The sequence below is a fragment of the Hyperolius riggenbachi genome, chromosome 8 (genome assembly GCF_040937935.1).
Source record: "Hyperolius riggenbachi isolate aHypRig1 chromosome 8, aHypRig1.pri, whole genome shotgun sequence".
Taxonomy (NCBI): Eukaryota; Metazoa; Chordata; class Amphibia; order Anura; family Hyperoliidae; genus Hyperolius; species Hyperolius riggenbachi.
The window spans coordinates 120273844-120287416 of NC_090653.1; the positions used below are offsets into that span (position 1 = coordinate 120273844).

General features: G+C 46.8%; 1 long non-coding RNA gene across 1 annotated transcript in view; it reads right to left on the reverse strand.

Annotated features, from left to right (window-relative positions):
* LOC137528302 (uncharacterized) overlaps nucleotides 1-13573 on the reverse strand; it is a 65417-nt gene that overhangs the window by 30646 nt on the left and 21198 nt on the right. The window lies entirely within an intron of this gene.

The window sequence follows — 13573 nt, forward strand, 5'->3', positions numbered from 1 at the left end:
CCCCCGCTGATGCCACAGCTCTCCCTCCACTGCGCTGCTTTCTTCCTGCTGGGGGGGGGGGTCACCTGGCTACCTATTGTGGGCGCATATACTGGGCACATATAACCCTGACTACATATACTGGGGACATATACCTGCCTACATATACTGGGGACATATACACCTGCCTACATATACTGGGCACATATACCTCTGGCTACATATACTGGGCACATATACCCCTGACTACATATACTGGGCACATATACCCCTGGCTACATATACTGGGCACATAAACCTCTGGCTATATATACTGGCGACATATACCTGCCTACATATACTGGGGACATATACACCTGCCTACATATACTGGGCACATATACCTCTGGCTACATATACTGGGCACATATACCCCTGACTACATATACTGGGCACATATACCCCTGGCTACATATACTGGGCACATATACCTCTGGCTACATATACTGGGCACATATACCCCTGCCTACATATACTGGGCACATATACTGGGCATATATACCCCTGGCTACATATACTGGGCACATATACCCCTGGCTACATATACTGGGCACATATATCCCTGCCTACATATACTGGGGACATATACCTCTGGCTACATATACTGGGGACATATACCCCTGCCTACATATACTGGGCACATATACCCCTGGCTACATATACTGGGGACATATACCTCTGGCTACATATACTGGGCACATATACCCTCGCCTACATATACTGGGGACATATACCTCTGGCTACATATACTGGGCACATAAATCTGCTGGCTACATATACTGAGGACACTGGCTGTTTGCCATTATGTGCATTTACTGGTGAAAAGCTGTCTCTTATTATGTGCATTTACTGGTGAAAAGCTGTCTCTTATTATGTGCATTTACTGGTGAAAAGCTGTCTCTTATTATGTACATTTACAGGTGAAAAAATGTCTCTTATTATGTGCATTTACTGGTGAAAATCTGTCTCTTATTATGTGCATTTACTGGTGAAAAGCTGTCTGTCATTACGTGCATTTACTGGTGAAAGGCGGTCTGTCATTACGTGCATTTACTGGTGAAAGGCTGTCTCTTATGTGCATTTACTGGTGAAACGCTGTCTCTTATGTGCATTTAGTGGGGAAACGCTGTCTCTCATTATGTGCATTTACTTGCCATGTACACTTTCGTCGCCGCGGCGTGCAGAGTGCCGCAAATTTCCTCGAACATTTTGCCCCCTACCCATTTGACTGCCCCCTCATATTTGCCAGTCTAGAACCGGCCCTGTACCCCTGCCTACATATACCCCTGACTACCTGTTCTGGGGACATCTCTCCCCCTGGCTTCCTGTTCTGGGGACATCTATACCCCTGGCCACCTATTCTGGGAACCTATAGACCTGGGACTACCTATTTCTGGGGAACCACTGCTGTCAGATTAAATGTATTTTAGGGAACTGCTGCCAGATTATGTGTACGTTGGGGGAATCGCTGCTGCCAAATTACATCTATTTTTTGGGAACCACTGCCATATTATCTGTATTTTGGAAGAACCTCTGCCAGATTACGTGGATTTTTGGTGAAATGCTGTAAGATTACATATATTTTGGGGGAAGGGGGGGAGCTCAAACTTCCCTGGCAGACCTTTTACAGCAATACTAAAATCATGTATATTTGGCCCCACCAATGACCATGCCCACATTCTGTTGCGTGACCACGCCCATTTTTTTCACCGCGCTGCGCGCAATTTTGCCACAAAAAAAAATCTTTTGTCAGTAAATTTTTAGGTATTTGTCAGTAAAAAATAACGTGAAAGGTTGGCAACACTGTTAGGGGGGTTGTCCGACATGCTGGAGACCACTCACTGGAGTTGGCCATGTTATTTGCAGCAAAGCCCATGACTAATCAGGGTGTAATGGTGTAGCTGGGAACAATGTGGTCTGACAGCAGCTTTTCTGTTCACTGAAGGCCAATTCACTAGTGAGATTTTATAAAATAAGACAAGTGTGCAGTGGATATAAAATGTGTATACCCACATATAGTAAAATGCCAGGTTTTTGTGGTGTAAGAGAAAATGAGACTACAATAAAAAAAATGTCAAAACTTTCCCCACCTTTAATTATTTCTAGAACTTGTACAAAGCATATGAAACATAAACAAATTTGTTAGGGGTAGTGTTGGGCGAACAGTGTTCGCCACTGTTCGGGTTCTGCAGAACATCACCCTGTTCGGGTGATGTTCGAGTTCGGCCGAACACCTGATGGTGTTCGGCCAAACCGTTTGGCCACATGGCCAAACTAAGAGCGCATGGCTGAACGTTCCCCGAACGTTCGGCTAGCGCTGTGATTGGCCGAACGGGTCACGTGGTTCGGACCCGAACGCGCTCTGATTGGCCGAACTGTCACGTGGTTCGGGTAAATAAATACCCGAACCACGTCATATCTCCGCCATTTGTCTGTGGGTTTAGCTTTGGGTAGGCAGGCAGGGTAGTTCGCGCTCCAGCCACGCTAGCCAGGGTCCCCCCAGTCATTGTGTCGCTGCTGGGAATAGTAGTACACCGCTCGCTCAGCCACACTATATAGCATTCTGTTTACTGCCACTCTGTGTACCTCGCTCAGCCACACTATATAGCATTCTGTTTACTGTTCTGTGTCTGCTGGGAATAGTAGTACACCGCTCGCTCAGCCACACTATATAGCATTCTGTTTACTGCCACTCTGTGTACCTCGCTCAGCCACACTATATAGCATTCTGTTTACTGCCACTCTGTGTCTGCTGGGAACAGTAGTACACCGCTCACCCGCCACTGTATAGCATTGTGCTCTGTGTCGCTGCTGGGAATAGTGGTACACCGCTCAGCCACACTATATAGCATTCTGTTTACTGTTCTGTGTCTGCTGGGAATAGTAGTACACCGCTCGCTCAGCCACACTATATAGCATTCTGTTTACTGCCACTCTGTGTACCTCGCTCAGCCACAATATATAGCATTCTGTTTACTGCCACTCTGTGTCTGCTGGGAACAGTAGTACACCGCTCACCCGCCACTGTATAGCATTGTGCTCTGTGTCGCTGCTGGGAAGAGTGGTACACCGCTCACCCGCCACTGTATAGCATTGTGCTCTGTGTCGCTGCTGGGAATAGTGGTACACCGCTCAGCCACACTATATAGCATTCTGTTTACTGTTCTGTGTCTGCTGGGAATAGTAGTACACCGCTCGCTCAGCCACACTATATAGCATTCTGTTTACTGCCACTCTGTGTACCTCGCTCAGCCACAATATATAGCATTCTGTTTACTGCCACTCTGTGTCTGCTGGGAACAGTAGTACACCGCTCACCCGCCACTGTATAGCATTGTGCTCTGTGTCGCTGCTGGGAATAGTGGTACACCGCTCACCCGCCACTGTATAGCATTTCTGTACTGCCACTGTACTGCTGCCAGTCAGCGTGTACTTTAAGGATAAGTGAAATGAGGAAGAAATCCGGTGAAAGAGGGAGGGGCAAGGGAAGAGGTGTTTCCCCTGACGGTTCACGTACAGGCCACAGGGGAGCACCCAAGAAAACCCACTCAATACCGCCCATGTTGTCCAGGACAACAACCCTCACAAATCCAAGAGAACAGGACCAGATAATTACTTGGATGACCTCTCAAGCGTCCAGCAGTGGGTTAAGCAACACCAGCACATCACGCACGAGGTCCGAGTCCTCAGCCAGTTACAAGGAGCCAGTGGGCACAAAGCTGACACAACCGGCAGCGACACCACGCACACAACTGCCAGATAACCAGTCCGATGAATTACCTCAGGACACAATGGGGTATTCGCAGGAGCTATTCCCAGCCCAACAAACTTCCACCTTTCAAAGGTCAATGGAGGAACAGCCAGAAATGTTGTGCCCGGATTCACAACCATTAACTGTGGGAAATGCACCGCGCACTGAAATACAAGGCGAGTCCGAAGGAGGACTCGGAAACCCAAATCCCAGAGCAAGTTGGGCAGGAGGGGTTGCAATTGCAGGAGGTCGGCCGACAAGATCTGGAAGACGACGTTGGAGTGAGCTGCGCAGAGGTTGTTCTGGGGAGCTCTACTCCACGGCGGCGGCCCCCCACAATGACATATGACGAGTTTGAGGAGATGGAAGAGGAGGGTATGGACAATGTGGACAGAGACCCAGATTTTGTTTGTGAACGAGAACATCGCCGTCGTAGCAGCAGCACAGATGAGTCTGTTGAAGAACCCACTGCTGCACGAGTTCGCCTTGTGCCACAAGGTAGGCGGCGCGCAATTTCAGGCACCACAAGCGTGGAAGTTCAAGTGAGAGGCAAAAGAGGCGCAAACAGAAATCGCCAGCAAGGCAGGTGCTCCAAAGTCTGGGCTTTCTTTGAAGACTGCACTGAGGATGGTACTATGGCGATTTGCAAGGTGTGCAAGACCCGCCTGAGCAGGGGGAAAAGTATTAACAACCTCTCCACCACCAGCATGAGCCGCCACATGCTATCCAAACATCCCACTCTGTGGGCAAACGCGGCAGGACAGGGTACCAGCAACACTGCCTCCCTTGGGGTCACCAGACTCACCACAAGACCCGCCTCAGCAGCAGCAGTAGCCCAGCTATTGCGTGGTTCACAACATTCACAAACATCAGACGCTGACACTGTCACTTTCCGGAGTAGTGCTCTTGAGGTCTCCCAGTGTTCATCAAACACAACAACCAACAGCCCTTCAGTGTGCAGCCCTACGATTCAGTTGTCTGTCTCGAAGATGTTTGATCGCAAGAGGAAATTGCCAGCAAATGACCCCCGGGCCGTCATAGCCAAGCTTCTGGCCTGCGAAATGCTGCCATATCGAGTGGTGGAGACAAACAGCTTCAAGGGCATGATGTCAGTGGCCATCCCACGTTACGTGGTTCCCAGCCGCTACCACTTTGCGCGCTCTGCAGTGCCTGAGTTGCATGAGCACGTGGTCAGCAAAATAACCCGAAGCTTGAAGAATGCCGTTGCCTGCAAGGTTCACCTCACCACTGACACCTGGACGAATGCATTCGGCCAGGGTCGATACATCTCCCTTACCGCGCACTGGGTGAACCTTGTGGAGCCTGGCAGCGATTCCTCACCTGCTACGGCGCGGGTGTTGCCCACGCCGCAAACAGCTGCACCGCTGTCCCTCCCACTGGATAACAACAGCAGCACCTACCTCTCTGACTCCTTCTCCTCCAACGCATCTCAAAGCTGTACCTCATCCGGAAACGCTAACCCAGCAGCAGTAGGATCGTGGAAGCAGTGCAGCACAGCTGTTGGCATGCGTCAGCAAGCGTTGCTGAAGCTGATCTGCCTTGGGGATAAGCAGCACACAGGGGAGGAAATTTGGAGGGGAATAAAGGAACAGATGGATTTGTGGCTGGCACCGCTGGACCTGAAACCGGGCATGGTTGTGTGTGATAATGGGAGTAATCTCAATCGCGCTTTAAGGTTGGCTAAGCTGACACACATCCCTTGCCTGGCGCACGTGATGAACCTAGTAGTTCAGCGGTTCCTGAGGACATACCCAGGCGTGGCCGATCTTCTGTTGAAGGTGCGACGAGTGGCCAAACATTGCAGAAATTCCAGTACTGCTTCGGGGGCACTCACCAAGATGCAGGAGCGCTTCAATCTCCCCCACCATCGCTTGCTGTGTGATGTCCCTACGCGCTGGAATTCTACGCTGCACATGCTAGCCCGCTTTTGCGAGCAGAAGAGTGCAGTGGTCCGGTACATGACGGCGCAGTACCGAGGCGCATCCGGACAGCTGCCAAGCTTCTGTGGATCCGATTGGGCCAACATGTTGGACCTCTGCCAAGTCCTCCAAAATTTTGAGCAGTCCACATTGCTTGTGAGCAGTGACAACTCTTCAGTCAGCATTACCATACCACTGCTGTGTTTACTGAAGAGGTCAATGTTGAAAATCAAGGAAACAGCTGTCATGATGCAACTGGGGGAATCTGAAGGAGAAAACGATCAGCGTGATGGTACCAACATCAGGCCATCCGCCTCAGGAAACGCTGGCCCCAGCAGCTATGACGAAAAAGAGGAAGAGGTATAGCTGGAGTTGGAGCAGGAATTTCCTGCCACCACTGACGAGGGCCAGAGCGGTGCACGTTGGACTTCCACAAATCAGCGCGAATGGTCAGCAGAAGCAGACCAGGAAGAAGGTGACGACTATGATGCATCACAACAACTATCACAACGCTCACAAGAGGATGATGAGGATTCTGGCAGGACTCTGGCACACATGGCTCAATTCATGCTAGACTGCATTGAACGCGACCCACGCATTGTGCGCATTCTGGACAACACCAATTACTGGGTTTATACCCTTCTGGATCCACGGTACAAACACAATGTTCCAAAACTGCTTGAAGAAAGAGTCAGACAGGTCAAAATGGAAGAATACCAGCAGGCCCTTGTGGAGACTTTAGAGAGGAGATTGACATCCTCCCCCTCCTCTAGCCAGTTGTACGCCGACAGACTGACTTCCGCAAACCCAGGACGACCAGGAGGGCAGCAAACAACACAAGCCGCAGCTAGTGCCCAAAAGGGAATGGTATCGGCAGTGTCCTTGGAGTGGGAAAATTTTATGACACCCATGCAGCAGCAGCCCACAGAACAGCAAGCGTGCAGATCCACCTCCAACACCGATCGCCTGGAGAAGATGGTCAAGGACTACATGTCAGATGGCGTAGCTGTGTTGAACAATCCATCTGCACCCTTCAACTATTGGGTATCGAAGCTAGACACCTGGCACGAACTGGCAATGTACGCAATAGAGGTGCTGGCTTGCCCGGCAGCCAGCGTTATGTCGGAACGCTGTTTCAGTGCTGCCGGAGGCATCATCACAGATCGGCGTATCCGCCTCTCCACAGAAAATGCAGACCGTCTGACTCAAATTAAAATGAATCAATCCTGGATTGGAAACGACTATGCAACACTCCCGGACCCCAACCAAGTAACATGAACAATGACCATCTGTGATGGGTTAGCGTTGCCGGTCCCTGTTTATTGAACCTCTCATCTTTATTACATTTATGACTGCATGGCGGCAAAAAGCATTGCTATATCCGCACGCTTTTTGTCCTCATGCAAGGCCTGGGTTGTTGTGTCTCAAAGCGTGGCCTTCTCCTCCTGCGCCTCCTCCTGTTACATCACGTGTGCTGCTGCTGGGTTAGCGTTTCCGGTCCCTGTTTATGGAACCTCTTATCTTTATTACATTTATGACTGCATGGCGGTACAAAGCATGCTATCCGCACGCTTCTTGTCCTCATGCAAGGCCTGGGTTGTTGTGTCTCAAAAAGCGTGGCCTTCTCCTCCTGCGCCTCCTCCTGTTCCATCACGTGTGCTGCTGCTGGGTTAGCGTTTCCGGTCCCTGTTTATTGAACCTCTCATCTTTATTACATTTATGACTGCATGGCGGCAAAAAGCATTGCTATATCCGCACGCTTTTTGTCCTCATGCAAGGCCTGGGTTGTTGTGTCTCAAAGCGTGGCCTTCTCCTCCTGCGCCTCCTCCTGTTACATCACGTGTGCTGCTGCTGGGTTAGCGTTTCCGGTCCCTGTTTATGGAACCTCTTATCTTTATTACATTTATGACTGCATGGCGGTACAAAGCATGCTATCCGCACGCTTTTTGTCCTCATGCAAGGCCTGGGTTGTTGTGTCTCAAAGCGTGGCCTTCTCCTCCTGCGCCTCCTCCTGTTACATCACGTGTGCTGCTGCTGGGTTAGCGTTTCCGGTCCCTGTTTATGGAACCTCTTATCTTTATTACATTTATGACTGCATGGCGGTACAAAGCATGCTATCCGCACGCTTCTTGTCCTCATGCAAGGCCTGGGTTGTTGTGTCTCAAAAAGCGTGGCCTTCTCCTCCTGCGCCTCCTCCTGTTCCATCACGTGTGCTGCTGCTGGGTTAGCGTTGCCGGTCCCTGTTTATGGAACCTCTCATCTTTATTACATTTATGACTGCATGGCGGTAAAAAGCATGCTATCCGCACGCTTCTTGTCCTCCTGCAAGGCCTGGGTTGTTGTGTCTCAAAGCGTGGCCTTCTCCTCCTGCGCCTCCTCCTGTTACATCACGTGTGCTGCTGCTGGGTTCGCGTTTCCGGTCCCTGTTTATGGAACCTCTTATCTTTATTACATTTATGACTGCATGGTGGTACAAAGCATGCTATCCGCACGCTTCTTGTCCTCATGCAAGGCCTGGGTTGTTGTGTCTCAAAAAGCGTGGCCTTCTCCTCCTGCGCCTCCTCCTGTTCCATCACGTGTGCTGCTGCTGGTGCTGGGTTAGCGTTACCGGTCCCTTTTCCTGGAACCTCTTCTCTGTATTACATGTATGACTGCATGGCGACAAAAAGCATGTTACCTGTGCAAAGAAACATGACATTTTCCACATTTAAAAGACAGTTTTTCCTTTGAAACTTTACAATCAATTTTCTCAAAAACTATAAGCTCTTTTTCAAATATTTTTTTTCCTCTTGTACCCACTCCCAAGGTGCACATACCCTGCAAATTTGGGGTATGTAGCATGTAAGGAAGCTTTAAAAAGCACAAAAGTTCGGGTCCCCATTGACTTCCATTATGTTCAGAGTTCGGCGCGAACACCCGAACATCGCGGCGATGTTCGGCGAACGTTCGCGAACCCGAACATCTAGGTGTTCGCCCAACACTAGTTAGGGGGAAGAATACATTAAAACATGCACTGTCATATAAGCTAGTCGCATAAGTGCACAATATTTCACAGTGGTCCATAGTATAACACCCGTGCTATGAGAATGAGCTGCATTGGAGACTGAAGATAGACTTTAACCACTTCACCACTGAGGGGTTTTACCCCTTCAGCATCCGAGCAATTTTCACCTTTCAGTGCTCCTCCCATTCATTCATCTACAATGAAATGAACTATATCTTGTTTTTTTCGCCACCAATTAGGCTTTCTTTAGGTGGGACATTATGCCAACAATTATTTTATCCTAAATGTGTTTTAATGAGAAAACAGCAAAACATTTGGAAAAAAAATCATTATTTTTCAGTTTTTCGGCCATTATAGTTTTTAAATAATGCATGCTACTGTAATTAAAATCCATGTAACTTATTTGCCCATTTGTCCCGGTTATTACACCATTTAAATTATGTCCCTATCACAATGTTTGGCGCCAATATTTTATTTGCAAATATAGGTGCATTTTTTTCAGTTTTGCGTCCATCCCTTATTACAAGCCCATAATTTATGAAGTAACAGGGTTATACCCGCTTGATATAAATATTTAAAGAGTTCAGTCCCTAAGGTAACTATTTATGTTTTTTTTTTTTAATTGTAATTTTTTTTTTATTACAAAAAAAATGGTAACAATTGGGGAGTGTGCGAGTTAATGAGTTAATATGTATTTGTATATGAAAAATGTTTTTGGGTGTAGTTTTACTTTTTGGCCACAAGATGGCCACAGTACATTTTTCGGAATGCGTCCTGTAAGCGTCGGAAGTACGCTTACAGGATGTTCAAGGAGGCTGGGAAACTTTTTTCTTCACAATGAACGTGCTGCTTCTCATAGAAGCAGCCGATCATTGGTGGGGGGCAGAGATCAAAGAATGGGAATGCTTTTTCCCGTTCACTGATCTCCTGGCGAGTGGCCGGCGGCATGCACGAGCGTGGGAGCGAGCGGGAGCGCGGACAGTGTCGGGGGGTGCATATATCTACGCTCCGGGTGGGGAACTCAAGTCCAAAGGAGATGTACTGTACCCAGGCGGCGAAGTGGTTAATACAAAGCCTGCATGCAGCAAGTTAGAATACACCACGGGAACACAGTGAAGACACTCATCAATAAGAGGACACGACATGGGACAAGAGTGATATTGACAAGAACTCAATGGGCCTCATCCAATTCACTTTTTCTAAGTTTTTTTCAGGGAGATAATTTTTCATATTCTGTTTAAAATAACTTTTGCGCTACCAAAAAGTAGGTTAAAAAAATACTGTCAAAATTGTTCTAAACATTCTTGATTGCTGGTGGCTTAAACGGCATTTTATTCATAATGTATAAATATCACATAGGAGAAAACGTAGAAGAAAAAGTGAATAGGATCGAGCCCAAAGTCCCTCCAAAATTGATAAAAAGGACAAGATGGTCAGGGACAGACTGCTGGATGGAAGTGACTAAAATGATAAAATAATTAAAAACAGTTTAAAAATGAGAGAGAGTAGTTGACTTACTTCTTCTGCAAAGCATTATAGCCAATAGGAAAAACAAATATTTATTGCACAAAATGAACAGCATCAAACAGCATGCTTCGCAAGTGTTTCCCACTTCATCAGGTCAATAATACTGTATGGCATAAGGAGATCTGCGCTTCAAACAACAACTCAGTTGCTTTCATTGCTGTCAGTGTTCCAACTTGTTGTGTGCATGTGTTTGGAGTGCAGAAGATTAACCTCCTTAGCGGTAACCCCGTGTGTGACACGGGGTAAGCCGCCGGAGGGTGCCGCTCAGGCCCTACTGGGCCGATTTACATAATTTTTTTTTTGCTGGACGCAGCTAGCACTTTGCTAGCTGCGCCAGCACCCCGATCGCCACCGCCGCGCGCCCGATCGCCGCTATCCGGTGTGACGCGCACCCCCCCCCCAGACCCCTGCGCTGCCTGGCCAATCAGTGCCAGGCAGCGCCAAGGGGTGGATCGGGTCTCCCAATGACGTCCCGACGTCGCTGACGTCGGTGACGTCATTCCGCCCCGTCACCATGGCGACGGGGGAAGCCCTCCAGGAAATCCCGTTCTTTGAACGGGATTTCCTGATCGCCTATCGCCGGAGGCGATCGGCGGGGCTGGGGGGATGCCACTGAGCAGCGGCTATCATGTAGCGAGCCTTTGGCTCGCTACATGATTTTAAAAAAAAACAATTAAAAAAAAACTGCTGCGCTGCCCCCTGGCGGTATTTTTCATACCGCCAAGGGGGTTAATGTCTAATTTCTGTTAACATGCTCAGTTTTTGTGATATAAAAAATGAGACCACAATAAATTATTGCAAAAATGTCCCCACCATTAATGTAACCTAATATCTGTACAATTCAATTAAGAAACAAACAAATCAGTAAAACAGCAGTGGTTTTGCTCTGATGACAATGACGCAAAATCTAAATTTCATAAATGTATCTGTTATAACACAACGTAACATTCATGTTAAAATTAAATTGTATATAATAAAATTCATATTCAAATTAGTGTTACTTAGTGTTACTTTGCAGCCTCAAGATACTCTTTGTTTTTCTCAGCAAACCTGATGGGTCAAAATGTTTTATCACAATAGGAGAGATGGAAAAGGATGTTTTGCTCATGCGCAAGTCCGACTGCTGTGTAAGTAACCTAATCTCTAGGATATATCAGCAGTTCCTGCATGGATGTGTATAAAGCTTCTAGCCTCACTTGCCAATCACCTCTTGCTAGTGAAAAGTGGAAAATGTGCACCTTATCTACTCCTAAAATTTACAACTGATGATACTTCATTTAGAACCTTTACACTTATACAGTTCATCTTAATAGTGATGATTTAACTGTTTCTGAAATGTAGGAATAGCCATAGCAGCCATATTGATTGTTATGAGGTCTAGCACCAGTTCTGGGAATATATAGGGAGTGGCGCAGGTGCTTTCTAAAGTCTTCTTCATTCTTTTTTTCTCCACCATGTAACCACCAGGCCCTTCTATTTAAATCAAGCGGATGAGCTCATTGAGAGGTGTATGGGATCCACATGTTACATACAGATGTAGTAGCAGTTAAAAAGGGCACAAAAATGCATCCTGTTTAAAACTAGATAAGCGGTAGGAGACGCCCTATGATAAAGAATCAACCAGGTGAGCCCTGGACCTTTCACCACCAGGGGAATCACCCTCACTGCCTCTGAACTGAATGCTTAGAGGTTGCAGTCAATTGTTTTGTGTACCCAAACAATCATTTTTTCTGGAGTGCGACCCATAAATTTGAAGACAAAGAACCCGAGTGGGGACGGGATTTCCTCACTTGTTTTTATACTGTGGTTGCTGGTCTTGCAACCCTCCTTTGTGAGTACCTCATCACTTTGTATTTATCCAGAACTTGAGATTAATATACTACATCATAAGGGCCTCCTGGTCTCTCCCTGTGTTTTTCCTGTATCCGTAGGAAGTCCTGGGACTCCTCTGGATCACACACCTCCCCATATTTTCCGAATACACCCCTTGCATCTCCGTTACTCCATTGTCCCTGATCACTAACATACTGTACATCACTGAAGTTTAACTTTTAAACGAAGAATGAAGAAGAAAAACAGAAGGAAATTGTTTCTTTTCTAAAGTTCATGAAGGTTAGCTTCTTCTATCAGTCATAGATCTGCGTAATTATAGCACTGAGAACTACAGGAATATTAGCTCCTGGGGTGTAACCTAGCCTGCCATTACACTCTGTTTCATTTTTCTTTTACCTTCACGGCATGCAGTTTGATTGTCTACAGTTCTCCTGCATGGGGCCTGGACAGCTTCAGTGCAAAGCATTATTAACATGACAGAATGTTCTTTCTTTTACAAAGGCAGATCAATGGAAATAGCCAAGTGTGCAATACAACTGTATACATATGTTACAAGAGGCAATGCTGAGATGCTTGTTAGGAACACTGCATAAATCTCCTTAAAACTAACATAACTGAAGTCATGTTCTACATAACCCAATAGGTGGCATGTCAGCCTTACCAATTAACATCCTTATTTTGAGTAAAAGTACAGTGTCCAATGCCAGAAAAAAAAAAAGAAAGAAAAAGAAATTAGAAAAACTTCTGTCTTGGTTTAAGTACCACAATGGCACCCAGAAATAGCTGATAGAATAATCTGTAAATGTACCAATATTCCACTCTTGCAGTGCTAATGATGATAGTAAGATACCAATATTTTACTACAGCTAAACCTAACCCTAATCTCACACTGAAACCTTCCTCTACCGAATACCAATTCCCAACCTTAGCCACTCCCCCTGGACACCTAACCATAACCACCACCTCACACCTAACCTTAAGCCCCCCAACACCAATTTGCCATAAAAAATGCAAATTACACCCACTTTCGAGCATTGCCTTAGGCACCCATAAAAATAGGAGCTTTGGAAGGAAAATTGTGTACCCATGGCACCCTAGAAATAGAAGGCACCGTGGCCACATGCAATGCAAAATACGGCTACAATTAGTGGATGCAAGCGCCTACTATCTTTAGCTGTATTTTGCACTGTTGACAGCCCAACAGACAATATTTATTTTCTTTCCAAGGTGTGTGCGCTCACAGCGGTTCATTAAGGGATAGTCCTAAATCAATTATTATCTCCAGTCCAGTAGACAATCTCAGACTCCACTATGACTTTAATGCACCTCAGGAAAAAATGAATAAAAAGAAAACAATAGTCATAATTGTGTAGCATGCCTTAATAGGATGTGCACCTCCACCTTTAATGGTACTTATGTATGACACCCTATAATCAGTAGCACCCAACGCTCACCAGATAAGTATACTGCTCAACTATAAACAGCCTTAAAGCGTAAGGA